This window comes from Macrobrachium nipponense, chromosome 2, assembly GCF_015104395.2.
Source record: "Macrobrachium nipponense isolate FS-2020 chromosome 2, ASM1510439v2, whole genome shotgun sequence".
NCBI classification, from domain to species: Eukaryota; Metazoa; Arthropoda; class Malacostraca; order Decapoda; family Palaemonidae; genus Macrobrachium; species Macrobrachium nipponense.
In genome coordinates this window covers 47,660,881-47,677,235 of record NC_087201.1, presented here as the reverse complement: position 1 = coordinate 47,677,235, position 16,355 = coordinate 47,660,881, and the positions used below count along the sequence as shown (strand labels likewise).

General features: G+C 36.1%; 1 protein-coding gene and 1 long non-coding RNA gene across 2 annotated transcripts in view; one reads left to right on the top strand and one right to left on the bottom strand.

Moving 5' to 3' along the window:
• Positions 1-16,355, top strand: part of LOC135220558 (target of rapamycin complex 2 subunit MAPKAP1-like) — a 290,454-nt gene that overhangs the window by 155,679 nt on the left and 118,420 nt on the right. The gene's annotated exons all lie outside the window — the stretch shown is intronic.
• LOC135221420 (uncharacterized) overlaps positions 1-16,355 on the bottom strand; it is a 28,977-nt gene extending 12,622 nt beyond the window's left edge. The window contains exons 1-2 of the long non-coding RNA XR_010315939.1: positions 16,267-16,355; positions 16,017-16,144 (exon numbers count right to left, since the gene is read on the bottom strand). This is a non-coding gene — a long non-coding RNA (uncharacterized LOC135221420). The remainder of the gene's footprint in view (positions 1-16,016; positions 16,145-16,266) is intronic.

Below are 16,355 nucleotides of genomic sequence, written 5' to 3'. Positions count from 1 at the left end.
CTTTAAAAATTTTATCTAAAATTTATTCATTGCTCTGAGGTTTTGTATCTATTATATACTTATTTTTTATATTTTATTAAGTTAAATCAGAGTTTCTTAGAAACGTCAAAATCGGAACCACTGAAAATGTGAAGATTCTCACAAACTTTCTTTTATTGCTTTACTTCCAAAAGTTGACAGTCTCTGCTGGTCATACTTTGGACGCTCACAACACATGTCTGACAGTTATCAACACCTTTGCTCTGAGCTCTGGCAACACCTTGCTCCTGACACTCGATCAGGGTCATGGGCTGCTCATCAAGTGCCCATATGTCAGACGCCTGTGGCCTATACATACGTGTCAGGATTACTTGTGTGTGTCTCTCTCTCCGATATACGGAACTCTGTTTCGTAATATCAGGTTTTATTTATTTTAGTTTATTACTTCCAGGTTCTTCGTTCCATATACTTTGTCATGTACTTACAATGATTGTTTTTATATAAGCTACATAGTCACTAATAGGGATGTTTACATTTGTTCTCATCATGTGGACTGCTTCCTTGGCTGCTTTATCAGACTCTTTGCTTCCTTTTATCCCAACACGGGCAGGGATCTAACTTACTTAAATATTTTTTCTCTTATTATATGCATAATCTATGGAGTAAAAACTTAATCTGTTGCACAAGATTACTTTTGCGATTGTAACTTTTAATGGCTTCTATAGTTGCTAAAAATCACAAAATTGTTAAAGGAGTGTTCTTTGATTATTCTTATGGCCAGTTATTGCACATAACTCCGCTATAAATACTGAGGCATTATTGGGAAGAGAGAACTGGCATGTTTTATCCTGGGACACCAGCATATCCCACTCCGTATTCTGATCTGGATCCATCTGTGTATATATTGCATAATGTGGACCTTTTAGGCTTACGTGTCCTATTGTATGTTGTCTATGATGTTCTGGGATATGGGAATCCTTTTTGACAGATATTTTAATTTTGCACAAATTTTTATTTTATTCATATTCGAAAGAGGAGGTAATTTTACTATTGGAGGTAGTTGGATATTTATATTCAGTGACTCAAACAATCTTCTTGATCTAATTGGAAAAGGTGGTAAATGATTGTTAACAAATACATCCCTTAGTTCAAATAATTTTTTGGTTGGTTTGGTGAATCACTTGATGAATTCTTAGGGCACTTTTCATTGTTACTAACTCTTTAGGGAGAGAGGTAGTTTCACCACATTCAACCTGTAAAGAGGAGGTGGGTGATGATTTAAAGGTTCCTGAACATATTCTAAGGCCCTCATTATGAATTGGGTCTAACATTTTCAGTACTGCGTTTGAAACCGAGCCGTATATTTCGCTTCCCAAGTCAATGATAGACAGCACTGTTGCTTTATATAGTAATGTAAGGGTTTGTCTATCAGCTCCCCAAGTAGTGTTTGATCATTTTCTAATTAGATTCAAGGAACTTTTACATTTTGATTTCACATATGTTATGTGGACGTTCCAGTTCAAGTGAGAATCGGATACTAATCCTGAAAATTTTGCAGTTTGGCCAATTTGTGTACTGTGATTTCTAATTTTCAAATCTGTTTCTTCACCTTTCTTCCATCTTTTATTTTTATAAATATAACTGCTTGAGACCTATGTATGGACAATCTAAATCTTACAGATGAGGCCCATTCATCTATTTCACTGGTCAACAGCCAATTTTTCATCTGGGATTTTATGTTGTGTTTAATATGTAGTTTTGTCCGCTGATTTCAAAAATGTAATCGGTTTTCTTCTATCAGGGCACAGTTTTTCTGATGAGATAGGAGAGGAATATAACTCTGATCAGCAGCATCACACTTAAACATCTTATACAGGTAAAATTCTGATTGGGTATTTTTTAACCAATTGTGTACATTATGCAATTTTTTTATTGTTTTTCTTTATGATTTTAGATGGTGGAGTCAAGCATTTTTTTTCAACAAATATTTCATCAATCATCTTTTATACTTCAAGAACTTTACTTTCTGTTTTAGGTGTCCCATCACCATCATCCTCATTAAACTCTATTCAGGATGTCAAGGCATTGCAAGAACAGTCCTGATATATTTTGTTATGTCTGTGGTTCATTTACTACCAAAGCTCAGAAACGTACCATCACAACTGAAATCAAGAAGATCTACAAATTATACTTTGTATGTTCTCTTGGGGATCAAGATAAAAGTTGGGCCACCGATATCATCTGCTCAGCTTGTTCAAATGGGACTAAGGGATTGGCTTGATAAAAGGAAGAGAGCAATGCAGTTTGCAGTACCTATGATATGGAGAGAACCAAAGGGATCATTTCACGGACTGTTATTTCTGCAAGGATAAGTAAATGATGGGTTTAATGTAAAGACTAAGCATAAGTTTTTGTATTCCAACTTGGAATCAGCAACAAGACCAGCACCACACAACGATGATGACCTTCCTATTCCAGTGCCACCAGAGAATGGCCTTCAAATTTCTGACAAAGATGTTTTTCTTGAGGAAAATATTGCTGATAGCAAAGAAACCGAGGTGGATGTAGATTTCGTGATTGAAAATGACAACGAACCACAGACATTTTCCCAAGGAGAGTTGAATGATTTGGTTAGACACTTATCATCGTCGAAGGATAAAGCTGAACTATTGGCATCTCGTCTACAAGGAAATTGTCTGCTTAAGAAAGACGTTTGTGTTACTCTATTCCAGGAAGAGAAATAGGAATCTGACTTCTTACTTCTCTGTTGATGGACCGCTTTGTTTCAGTAATAACATTGAAGAGTTATTTCGCTGTTTGTTTCAGGAACATGTTCCATCTGAATGGTGCTTATTCACTGATTCATCCAAGAGAAGTCTCAAGGCAGTCCTACTAAACAACGGCTACTACTACACAATGCAATAAGAAACCATCCATTCCCATAAGACATTCAGTACACATGAAGGAGTTACAAGAACATGAGGTACTCCTCAATGCCGTAAAGTACACAAACTACAGGGGAAAAATATGTGGAGACTTGAAGATGATTAGAATGTTGATGGGAATGCAATCAGGATTCACAAAACATTGTTGCTTTTTATGCCTATGGGATAGTCGTGCAACTGCCAAGCCATATGTGCAATCAGAGTGGCCCCTGGGAAAATCATATGAACCAGGAGTTTCTAACGTCCAGGGTAAGCCACCTGTGAGTCCAGAAAATGTTTCTCCTTCCCCCTCTTACATAAAGCATGGCCTCATGAAACAATTTCATGAAGACACTTGCCATGAAAAGCTAAGAGGGTTTTGAATACGTATGTGAAGGCTAAGTTTCCAAAAATCACTGAGGCAAAGCTGAAGGAAGGCGTATTCGTAGGTCCATAGATGAAAGAACTCCTGAAGGACAACAATTTCTCACAACACTGAATGAGACTGAGCTTAAAGCCTGGGAATGTTTCAAATGGCTCTGTGAAAATTTTCTAGGCAACAAGAGATCTCTAGTTTAGAAATGGAGTGAAATGTCTCCTATGCTGCAAGGGGCTGTGGATGTCACTGAAAGTCCATTTCCTTGATTCACAACACCAGGAATTTTTTGCAGAGAACCTTCGGGAGTCTTGATGAGCAAGGGGAACGATTTCACCAAGATATTCCATCAATGGAACAAAGATATCAAGGATTTTGGAATGCATGGATGTTAGCTGACTACACTACTGGATGTTATACAGAGATGAACCTGACAAAACACACCAAAGAAAGTCCAAAGCTCAAAGATTTTAAGTTGTATGTCATTAGAGTACACTCTAACTTTATTTTGTACATAACAGTTTTGATTTTGTACAATAAAAAGCAATGTAAGTGTCATATCTTGTATTCAATATAACTTATATGAGTATGCTTTACATACCATGTACTAGTGCATTAAAACAACAAGTATCAGTAACACTAAAATGTGACCTCATAGAGAAAAACGGACTTGAGATATGTAATCAGCATTAAAAACTAACATAGGAAAGTAAGTTTGAAACTTTGATGAAAAAATAAAAAAAATAAAAATTTATTTTTTGACCAGTGAATTTTTTATTATAGATTTGTTAATGATGCACTCTGCATGTTTAATGTTGAGATGCCTGAATAATACATGGCAAAATCATCCATATAAAAGTTGCTTTTAATTCCGATGGGTAGATTTTTACTAATTTCATTAATTGCTAAAGTAAACAGTGTGCCACAAAGGACGCTCCCTTGTGGTACACCATTTTCAAGTGGGAATGTTCTGGACAAAGCATCATCAATTCTTACCCGAAAACTTTCATTTGTCAGAAACTTTGGATGAACAAAGGTAAATGTCCCATGAACATTGTTGTTTTGTAAAGTTTTAATATAGGATACCTCCAAGTAGTATAAACCTTTTCAATATCAAGTTTTTCTTCAAATCCTCTGCGTATATGGTCTACAATAGAGAGAGAATCTAATGTAGACATGTTACACTGTGACCTGAATTGAGTGGAAGTTAAAATTTCATTTTCTCGAATGTGCCATCATAATCGAGCATTTACCATCTTTTCAAGTAATTTTCATAAGCAACTTGTCAGAGATAATGATCTATAATTATTTATGTTACCTGGATCCTTTTCAAGTTTGGGGATAGGAATTATTATAGCTTTATGCCATTCATCGGGAAATAAATTCTGAACCCTAACAAATTGATAATAAAATTGTAATACAGTAAATATAACTTTGCCAAAGATGCTAAGTGGTCGATCATCTCAAAACAAATATTGTCACCATCCAGTACCAAATTTTAAATTGCTGTTCGAGAGACATATTCCAATTCTTCAATATCAAATTTTCTATTATGATATATATCTTCTTGTTTCAAAATTTATTGTTATTAGGTCCTACATTATTTGCCTGTGTGGAAGTGTTCTAAATTTTCATCGCTACTTACATTTGATAAGTTTTCTCCTATTATATACTTATTTCTTTTGGATCGAGTATTCTTCTTCCATCTTTCAATATGGCATATCTAGGTGGTTTGAGTATTATGAGAGATCCGATACATATTTCCTCCATGAAATGATTCTACCTTGGGTTACTTCCTTTTAAAATTTTGCAGATATTTTGTTGCATTTAGGTTTTAATGTATCAATTTCTAGTAGTAATACATCAGTCATTTTTTGTAAAGTTCCTTCTGAATATTGGGTAATGTCTTATTGTTTTACTGAAGTTTCTATTTACAAATTATCTAGTCGTCTCCCTATTGAGTATTTTATATTAATTACTCGTTAGTTTATCCAGACCACCATGGGACTTTGCGTTTTGTTGCATGGGGTTTTTGACTTTGGTATTGCTTGATCAGCAGCCTTTTTAGTGAATCAACAAGAATTTTGTTAATTTCATTATGAACTCTTTTAAATATTCATATGGTTGGATATTTCTTGTGTGCATTTCATGTTTTGCCCATCTGCTTTATTGATGTTATAATGAGGAAACATATTTTACAGGATGATTAAGTAATAAGGAAATTAATGAAAATGATCACTGGTGTGCAAATTATCAACTATATTCAATCTATTCTGTCAACTATACTTGTACTTAGAGTTAGGTCTACTGAAGAAAATGTTCCACGTGTTTCCGAAAAATGTGCTAATTTCGTCGTCATTTATACAGCATGTTGTTTGACTCCATGAACTCTTCAATTTTACTCCCTGCTCTATTTGAGATTGTACAGTTACAGGTCCCATATTGGGTTGTGAACATTAAAATCACCTACTATTAATGAAGGTTTTCTCTGGCATTCCCAAACAAATTCCTAAGTTTATCTATGTCGTAATTTTAGTTAGGTTGGTTGTATATATTAAAAATTACATAATTATAGTTTTTTTAATTCATATTTTGAATACTTTGCTATTTGCAAGTCAGTAAAGCTTACAGGTACTCTGTCACGTACATATATAGCAGTACCTAAATTTCCTTTCTTCTCCAGATGTAGATACTAAGGTATATTTACCTATGGTTGATAACGTTTTATTGACATTTCGTAAACAATATCATTGGTCACATTCTTTCAGTAAGCGTTGTAATTCTCCAAAATGTAATCTGATCTGGAGACCATTCATGTTCCATTGTATTACTATATAATTATTGAAAATATTATGTTAGTGTTCAAGCATTAGTTTCTTGTGGATTATCCATTTGTATTTTTTCTAAAATTTTATTTACAACATTTATTTGTTTTTCCTTATAAGACATTAGGTGTCCAATGCACATACAGCCTTTTTTTGTGATTTTTTTGTGATCTCTAGACTAGTGGCTTCTTTACTTCTATATTTGATAAAATTTTGTATAATGTTTGTTAAACTGTCTTTTGCTATGTTTCTGTTTTGTTGCATAATTCGATGAAACATTCACTACATCCACGTTTTTACGTGTCTCCTCCTTTTTTTCATTTACTCTTGGTGCACCAATTACGGGCGATGGAGTAATCTCTTCTCCTTTCACATAACCATTTTTGTCTATGGTGCTCTCCTCTACTATTTCTTTACTGTTCTGGGTGTTTGTATCCATTGCTTCTATTATTACTTTAGGAGACAAAGGTATGTTCTTATCATTTTGTGATTTGTGTGCTTTTTTTCAAATCTTGGTCTTTTACTTTAACAGATGATAGCTCTCTAATAATTGTTGGCTTTTTGGTTGGGGTGGAGTTCTATCTAAAGGTCTCTTTTATCTTTAGCTTCTAGTTCATTATAACTATCTTTGAGTTTCCATTTCCCTTAATATCTCAAATGAATTTGAACATACATTTGCACAAGTTTCTTGGTTTTTTTGCCATATTAGTCCCTTGTAAAGTTGTTATTTTTTCTTCTGATTTATCTATTAGGGGCTTGTTACTTATTTCCATTTTTGTTTCATTCCTTGAGCTAATTGCAGTAGAAAACATTTGCTTCCTAGCAGGATCATGCATTCCTCTAATTCTCAATTCTAGTTTGGCTTCTCTTATTGGCATCCCTGATCTCTCTTGAAGTATTTTTAATTCTGTATTGTATATATAATACATATGTAAGACATAGGGTTTTTGATTAATAATATGTTGTTCGTGCATTCTCTGTAACCTGTGGAATGTGGAGGACAGTGCAGAGTAACGACCTGAGGGTAGCTGATGAATGAGTTTCTAGGGGATGGCGTGAGATAAAAATGCTTAGTTCGTCGAGTCAATGTACGACAGTTTATGAACTCTTCCCAAAGTGCCTTTGTGAAACTAGATGCAGCTAGAACCGCGAGGCGCTAGCGAACTGTGTGTTCGTATGTGCGTGGCTGCGCCTCTTCTTTATCATAATGCCAAGTTTATGGGAAGACTTGCACAGACATTCGGGGAGGAAGGCGAAGCCATGATGGCAGATGCCAAAGTGTTTTTATTTATCAGTGAGTGATATTCCGGTTGGGAATGGGTAAGTGTTACCTTTACTTTAGCCAAAGGGGTGGCTTGTTTGATATCTTGTAAGATGTTCCATTTTATTAACTTTGTCTTTAAACTTGTGTGTGTACTTACCAGAATGTGTTCTGTATCTTTGGCAGATGGTTTCTGGATTTCTGTGGGACAGAGTTCCCAGGGAAAGGTGTGACCTTTTGGGTGACTTGACAATGAGCTGTTTTAAGTTAGTCTGTAAGACTGGATTACTTAGTTAATCGACTTAATTTTTAGTATTTTGTAAATAAACGTTATGTTATGATGCAACTCTCTCATTTTCATTACCTGTTAGAATGGAGAAAGAGGTAGAGAGAGAGAGAGAGAGATGGGTGATTGCCGAGAGAGAGAGAGAGAGCCTGTGTGTGGGGGTCTGCCTTCCGTTTCGTGTCCACGCTTACCGTATGAAATACATGGAGGTTTTCCCATGTAATACATACACTCCTTAGACTTAGCCATGATGATGTTGCCATAGTTCACACATTTTGGTTCACCACACTTCCACTATGTGGTATGTTTGTCAACGCACGTCAATATATTTCGCAATTTTTCCGAGTATGTCCATATTTATAGTTTTGGCACAGTAGTGGTTTTTGGAACATACGGTCTCAGTTCTCTGTTTTGGCCCATGATTTTAATTCTGAAAGGCAATTCTTGGCCTTCAAATTTTATTTTTGCTATTACTTTGTTCTACTGGCTATACTGGATATTTCACAATCTTGCACGTTGTTGTACCTTTTTTTAAGGGAATCTAGCAAAATATTTTTTCTATTGGCTCCTCACATTTAGGAAGTACTACAGTACCCTGTACGCTGTTCATACTCTTGTTTTCTTGTCTTTACCTTTATATTACCAATGTTCTTTATGGTTAAATAATTTTCTAATTGCTTTTTTGTAGTGGTTTCTATTAGCCACACCTGGTCTTTTATTTGTCTAAATGACATTTCTGAGGTTGGGTGCCCAATTAACAAATAATGTTCCAATCTTAATGCAGATATTTTTTGTCAGTTTCCAAGGTCAAAAGTCTGACCAACTTCCACTCCCAAAGAGGGAGTTGAAGTGAGTCAAGGTTGGGTCAATTTGATATTTACTTTTTCCTTGTGGCTTGTATGGTATTAAAGTTTTAATACCAGTCTGCTCTTCATTACCTGGGATCTCCTTAGAGTAGTCCATTGCCATGCCAGAAGTTTGTAGGGATATTTGTTTGTTTACCATATAACAAGAAGTAAATATTCGTCCAGGATAAGATCCCTCTCCCCAAGGAGGCCCAACTGAAGGAGGAGCAATACTACTACACTGTGGTAACTGCACTGGAACACTTACCTGGATATACACCATACCCACGGTGCCTTAAGGGTCATTGTCCGTCGAGATCGGACCCAGCACTTTTTGCATGGCTTGACATAAAAATTTCCCTTGCTCGACCACATTAGGTACTACTCTAGTTTTACGGGTGGAGTGGCATGACATCAAAATCCACCCTCCATCAAGTTAAAAGGGCAGTGAAATCAGTAGTCCAAAACCTTCCCTTGGTCGTCACCGAAAGAACTAGAAGAAGGGAAGGGGAAAAATTTAAAGGGGGAGGAGTAAAGGAGTTAGAGGTCCCAATGTTCAGTTGAATCCTCAGCTGAGAGAGCAGGCATAAAGAGGCATACTCTCTCTGCAGTGGATCCCTAAGCCCCCCACCTCGTCAAGGAGTTGGGATGAGGGGGTGGGATGTTGCAAACAAGTCTAACATCGGTTTTCCTCACCTTCAATAACTCAGAGAATACCTGACTGTCTGATGTCCACTCTGTGGAAGAAACTTTTATTTCAGTGACTCAGCTCCTCTGCTATCAGGTTCATTTCCCCTAAATGACTTGGGTGACCAACATGTAACTGTTTCTATCTGCCCAAAAAAGCATTTCCCTGGCTGTTTTCTACAAGGAAAATGAATGAGTTCCCCCTTGAAATCTGATATAAGTCAGAGCAGTAGTGTTGTCCGAAAAAACTGCTACAACTTTGTCATGGACTTCATTCGAGAAATGATATATTACCCAGGAAAATCGCTCTCAAACTCCTTTATGTTGATGTGCTGGTTCTTCTCTTGACGTGATCACACAGCTGAAACTTCTCTCCCCTCCAGAAGAGCTCCCCAACCTAAGGAAGATGCATCTGAAAAGAGTTTCTAGGTCGGGTTCACAATGAAGAGTGATTTCCCTTTTAGTAGTATGTCAGTGGAGTTCCACCACCACAGGTCTTCTTTTATCTCCTCTGTTCTCAGAAGAACAAGAACACAGATCTTGGTTTGTTTTCTGATACCAATTGATCCTTAGAAGAACTGGAGAGTGTTCTCATAAGCAAGCCTCCAACCTCACAAACTGTTCTGAGAGGCTAGAGTAGCCCAGCAGACTCATCCACTGTGTGGCTGAACAGGTTGGAAAAGACAGAAACAAATTCCCCTTCTTTACGCATCTCCACTCTTTTGGGGAGGGAAAAAACCCAAATAATCTGAGTATCTATCTTCATCCCCAAATAAATGATCTGTTGAGATGGCATCAGCTGCAATTTCTCTGAATTCAAAATCAATCTCAGATCCTGAATTATCTGAAGAGTCTCTTGTAGGTCCCTCATGCACGTAACTTCTGTAGGGGATCGAAGTAGCCAGTTTTCCAGGTAAAGAGATATCTTGATAACTATCAAATGAAGCTACTTCTTCAAAAGGATGAGCACTCTTGTAAAAAAACTGGAGGCTGTCGTAAGTCCAAAGCACAGAGCCCTGAACTGAAAAACCTCTTTTCTTCCGCACAAGCCTGAGATACTTCCTCAACTCCAGATGTATCAGCATGTAGAAGTACTATGTGTCTCATGTCGAGAGAGACCATCCCAGTCCCCTTGATGAATGGAGGCAAGGACTTGATTCATTTCCATATGAAATTTTGTTTTGTTCACAAAATTGATTCAGGGCACTCACATCCAGGACTGGTCTCCATCCCCCTGTGGCTTTGGACCACAAACAGGCAATTGTAGAAAGCTTCCGATTTGTGGTTCTTCACTGGCTCTATCGCTCCTTTCTTGAGCAAGGAAGCGACCTCCTACGAGAGGACTGAAAATTTCTCCGATCTATGTAGTAAGCCGTCATTTCTAATGGAGTGTGCTTAATGGCGGCTTTTCCCTGAAGGGAATGAATTTACCCTCCTTTAGTACCTGAATTACCATTGCTCATCTTTCCCAAAAAATGGAGCCTGTCCCCCCAAGGGTGCATGAAGGATTGGGACATCACTTTTTGGTTGTTTTCTTGATCGCTCTTGAAGCGAAACAGGCAGTGTTGAACTTCTGAGTACTGTCATAATAGGATGATCTGACACTGGAGGGCACTTGTACATTAAACCTTAAACGCCGAGCCACTATTTACCAGTGTCTCTCATAAACGCCGAGCCGCTATTTACCAGTCTCTCATATGCTGGCGACATTCGGGAATTAGCGCAGAAGCGGAAAAAAAGTTTTTTCAAAAAACCACAGCACTCTTAGTTTTAAGGATTAAGAGTTTATTTTTGGCTCCTATTTTTGTCATTGCCTGAAGTTTAGTATGCAACCATCAGAAATGAAAAAAAAAATCATTATCATATATATATATTGGAATATATGACAGCGCAAAAAAAAAATTTCATATATAATTGAATAAAATCGCGCTCGTGAAACAAAACAGTTAAAGCTAATGAGTTAATTTTTTTTCATTGTATTGTACACTAAATTGCAATGATTTTTGTATATAAAAAACGTAAAATGATCAAAGCAACACAGAAAAATATTATCACAAAATGATGCGTGAATTCATAACGCAAGGACGTAAAAAAGTTTTTTTTAAATTCACCATAAATAGAAATATTGTGCTAGAGACTTTGCGTTTGTTGCAAAATGAAGGTAATGATTGAATATTATTAGACTGTAAGTGTTTTTAGCTTACAATTGCAGTTTTCTACCATTTCAGTCAAGTTAAAGTTGACCGAAGGTCGAATTTTTCTATTTATCGTGATTTATATGAAAATATTTTCAAAACTAGTAAAAGCTACAACCATGAGATATTTTTTGTTGTATTTTACATGAAATTGTGCACATTTTCATATATAAAACTTTATGTAACAGCTAATATAAAATGGTACAAACATTACGACAAACTGACGAAAGAATTTCTGATTTTTTCGGCAGAGTTACCGCACAGACATAAGGAAAAAGTTTTTTTTTTTTTTCAAAAATTCACCATAAATAGAAATATTGTGCTAGAGATTCCAATTTGTTGCCATTTGTCATATATAAAGCTTTATGTAATGGCTAAAATAAAACGGTGCAAACATTACGACAAACTGACGAAAGAATTTCTGATTTTTTCGGCAGAGCTAACGTGCAGACGTAGGGAAAGTGATTTTCAAAAATTCACCATAAATCAAAATATTGTTGCTAGAGTTTACAACTTGTTGCAAAATGAAGGTAAATGATTGAATATTACTAATGTAAGATTTTTAGCTGACAATTGTGTTTTTCGACCATTTCGGTCGAGTCAAAGTTGACCGAAGGTTGAAATTTTGGCACTTATCAGGTTTATATGAAATATTTCAAAACTGATAAAAGCTACAACCATGGGTTGTTTTTTAGTTGTATTCTACATGAAAAATAGCACACATTTTCAAATAAATATAAAACTTTGAAGTAACCGCCTTAATTATAAAACGGTGCCAGACATTACGACAAACTGGCGAAAGAATTTCTGATTTTTTCGGCAGTTACCACGCGCGGACGTAAGGAAAAAGTGTTTTTCAAAAATTCAGAATAAATCAAAATATTGTGCTAGAGTTTTCCAATTTGCTTCCAAAATGAAGGTTGGAAATGATGATTATTACTAGAATAAGTAAGAGTTTTAGCTTACAATTGTGTTGTTTTTCAACCATTTCGATGAGTCAAAGTTGACCGGAAGGTTGAAATTTTGGCAACTTATTGTGATTTATATGAAAATATTTCAAAAATAATAAAAGCTACAACCTGGCTTGTTTATAAATGTATTCTACATGAAATTGCAAACATTCATATATAAAACTATGTAAACCGCTAACATAAATGGTGCAAACATTACGACACTGACGAAAGAATTTCTGATTTTTCGGACTTAAGGAAAAAAGTTTTTTTTTTCAAAAATTTTTCTTCAACCATAAATCTAAATATTGTGCTAGAGACTTCCAATTTGTTGCAAAATGAAGGTAAATGATTGATTATTACTAGAACGTAAGAGTTTTAGCTTACAATAGCGTTTTTCGACCATTTTAGTCGAGTCAAATTTGACCGAAGGTTGAAATTCTGGCACTTATCATGATTTATATGAAAATATTTCATAAGTGATAAAAGCTACAACCATGGGTTGTTTTTAGTTGTATTCTAAATGAAATTGCGCACATTTTCATATATAAAACCTCTATGTAACAGCTAATATAAAACAGTGCAAAAATTACGACCAAAGTGAACTAAAGAAATTCCGAGATGTGGTCACTGATGCTTTTTAATGCGAGAAGAAAGAAATTAACGCTCATGCGTGCCCGGGTAACACTTGTAAACAAAATAACAGCTTGATCCATGAATTCCCAACATCCCTCAAGGCGCGTGATTTAAAATGCACTGATTCCCTTAAATGAGCAATTGTGTCGGCAAACAGACCGAATTTCTGATCAAATTTTGATTCAAAGCTGGTGAGGTGATGTGGCTTGGAAGCGTGAGCTAGGAGACGAACGGGTATTTTATGAGGAGGGCTCGAAATGGGAAAAAGTAATACAACAAGAGAAAAGACAACATAAAGATTCATCTTACTAGTAGAAGGGTTACTACCTGCTAGCTAATGATTTACTTCTGTTCTAGACACTGCTTTTGTTTTACAGTCTCTCTCTAACTTCGTAAGTGAGAAGCTACTCTAACTTCATAGCTGAGAGGCTAAAGTTTTCCAAGTTTTTTTATCCTACCCCTTACATTCCTCACTTCTCAATTCGCTAGAACATACCTGCTCCCTGCAAGCAGTGCACAAGGTGTGAGAGTCATAACTACCTTTAGTAAGTCGAATATTGCATCCTTTTGCTGCTAGTACCGAATATTAGAAAAACTAGTGTCTGACATAACTCACTAGAAATGTCAAAATCAGATTAGTACTAAATCAGAAAAAAACACTATAAAACTCACTAGAAAGTCAAAATCAGATACTAATCAGAAAAATACACTATAATCACTAGAAATGTCAAAAATCAGATACAGGCAGTCCCCCGGGTTACGACGGGGGTTCCGTTCTTGAGAGCGTCGTAAGCCGAAAATCGTCGTAAGCCGGAACGAAAAGACGCTTGGAAATATGTATAACTAATAAAAGTTCTAAAAACCTTACTTGTAATTCCTTTTGGTACACCTACATTTTTTTGTTTCCTGTAGTATGTACAAACCTGGAGTTATTTTTAAAAGATGCTGGTTTCTTGAAGGGTAAAAACTATTGTTGAATCCTCTGGTGACACTACTTCTTGAAGTTTTATGTACAACCTGGAGTGATTTTGCAAATCTTGAGGGCTACAAGAACAGCTGATTACTATTTACGTATCATAAGACTAATTAAAGTAAATGTATCTTTAAATAGGCTTATATATTAGTATCAACAAAACATTTCCTGCCATGAGTCAGAGGCCGTTTAATGAAACGAACACCTTCTCTGTCCTATCTGTTCAGAAAATAAACATTACGTCAATACCCGAGACCATTGTTGCCAAAGCGTCTCTCTCTCTCTCTCTCTCTCTCTCTCTCTCTCTCTCTCTCTCTCTCTCTCTCTCTCTCTCTGATCAAATTACATTGGAAACTTGACATACGATTGCCCTAATATACGAATGTTTGAGATATAACAGAAAATTTGCGAAAATACAAGCTTTGATATACAACGAAATATTTGAGATACGATTTTGCGATGAGTGTTAGTTGTATAGGCGACCGATAAAATGGCGTTCAGTCTGTTTGTTTGTTGGTGCTGCATGTTAACACGTCGTTGTTTAGTTCGTTGTATTTGCGCCTATTTTTTCGTGTTATTTTGTCTATTTTATTTATTAACCATGGGTCTCAAAGCTAAAGACAAAGCAGGTGATAAGAAAAAACCCAAGAAAATTATTTCGATGGAAAGCGAAAACATGAAATTATAGCAAAGCATGAACGTGGCGTTCGTATCGTCGATTTGGCACGAGTATGGTCGAAATCCTTCTACAATATCCACGATCATCAAGCAGAAGGAAGCTATAAAAACCCCCAAGACCATTGTTGCCAAAGCGGTCTCTCTCTCTCTCTCTCTCTCACTCTCCTCTCTCTTCTCTAATCTCTTGATCAAATTACGTACTGGATAATGTCTCTCTTTGGATACTTCGATTTTGCCAAATATTGAGGGCTACAAGAAACAGTTGATTACTAGTTTACGTATCATATAGACTAATTAAAGTAAAACGTATCTTTAAATATGGCATATTATTAGTATCAACAAAACATTTACTGGCATGAGTCAGAGGCCGTTTAACGAAACGAACACTTCTCTGTCCTTAACTCGGAGCGTCGGAAGACGCCTCTCTCTCTCTCTCTCTCTCTCTCCTCTCTCTCTCTCTCTCTCTCTCTCTCTCTCTCTCTTCTCTCTCTGATCAAATTAACTGGATAATGGTACTCTCTTTGGATACTTGGAATTTGCGTTTGTAATCTAACCAGAAACTTCGTTTTTGTTCTTATTATTACTGGAAACAAGCAATGATTTTTTCATTATTGCGCTTTTGGACTGTTTATATGTAAACTAGTATGTATTCATTCGCTCGGAAACTAGTTCCGCATATGAGGCGTCACTAAAAAACATAGAAAATACAACATAAAAAGTGTCGAAAATCATCATAATCTCAAAATTTTGTTTTGTTGTAATCTAACCAGAAACATTATTTTTATTAATAACTGGGCTAAACTATAAAGGATTTTTATCATAGTATGCGTTTTTTAAAAGCGTCGTTAACTCGGAGCGTCGGAAGCGTCAGCGTCGTAACCTCGGAACAAGCGTCGTAACCCAGGACGGATTTTTCCATTGAATATTTAAGAAAAAGCGTCGTAACCTCGGAACGTCGTAAGCCGGAACCATCGTAACCCGGGGACCGCCTGTACTAAATCAGAAAAAACAATCACTATCCAATGATATGAATTCCTGACTAAATAATAATTAAAATGTCAAATGCAACCATATTAAAATATTTCGCCAAGGTGAAATTATCCAACAAAATCCCAAACTCAGCTGCAATCCCAACACCATGTTGGTCTTAAGCTGGCAGAAACAAAATTGGTCTCTGTGTAGTTGTGCCTCTCTTACCCAAAAAGTGGGAGGGCTATTCACCTGCATAAAAAAAAAAGACTATTGTTACCTCTAGTTTTTCACAAATTTTAAGCTGCTATCAAGCAGAAACTCTTAGCTATTAATTACTAGGTAGGTTAATAAAATAAAAATAGAAATTATTGGCGAGAAAGAGTAGCAACATAAAGGTGTTAGTTTTTTTCTGCTGTAAATACTACTCACCATCAACTACTCCATCACTGTGCTTCCAAGCTATGCGTTTCACTTTAGAAGCATTCTTTTCTCTCTTCGCATTATCTCTAACCTCTGCGCTGTATCTGACCTCTTTCTGTGCCCCACAAAGTCCATATCTGAATGAAAAGTAACATCAAATAACATACTGTTTATATTATCTTCACAAAATACTGTGATAGGACATTTAAAGGAACTTTACATTTATAGTCACAAGAAAGTTCTTGGTGTTAAAATTTACCAGAGGCAATATCTAGGGAGTGCAGTGGTGGATCCTCTTGGCCTTGCGGTGGTGATTCTGAGTCTGCCAAGAAGGGGAATTCAACCACC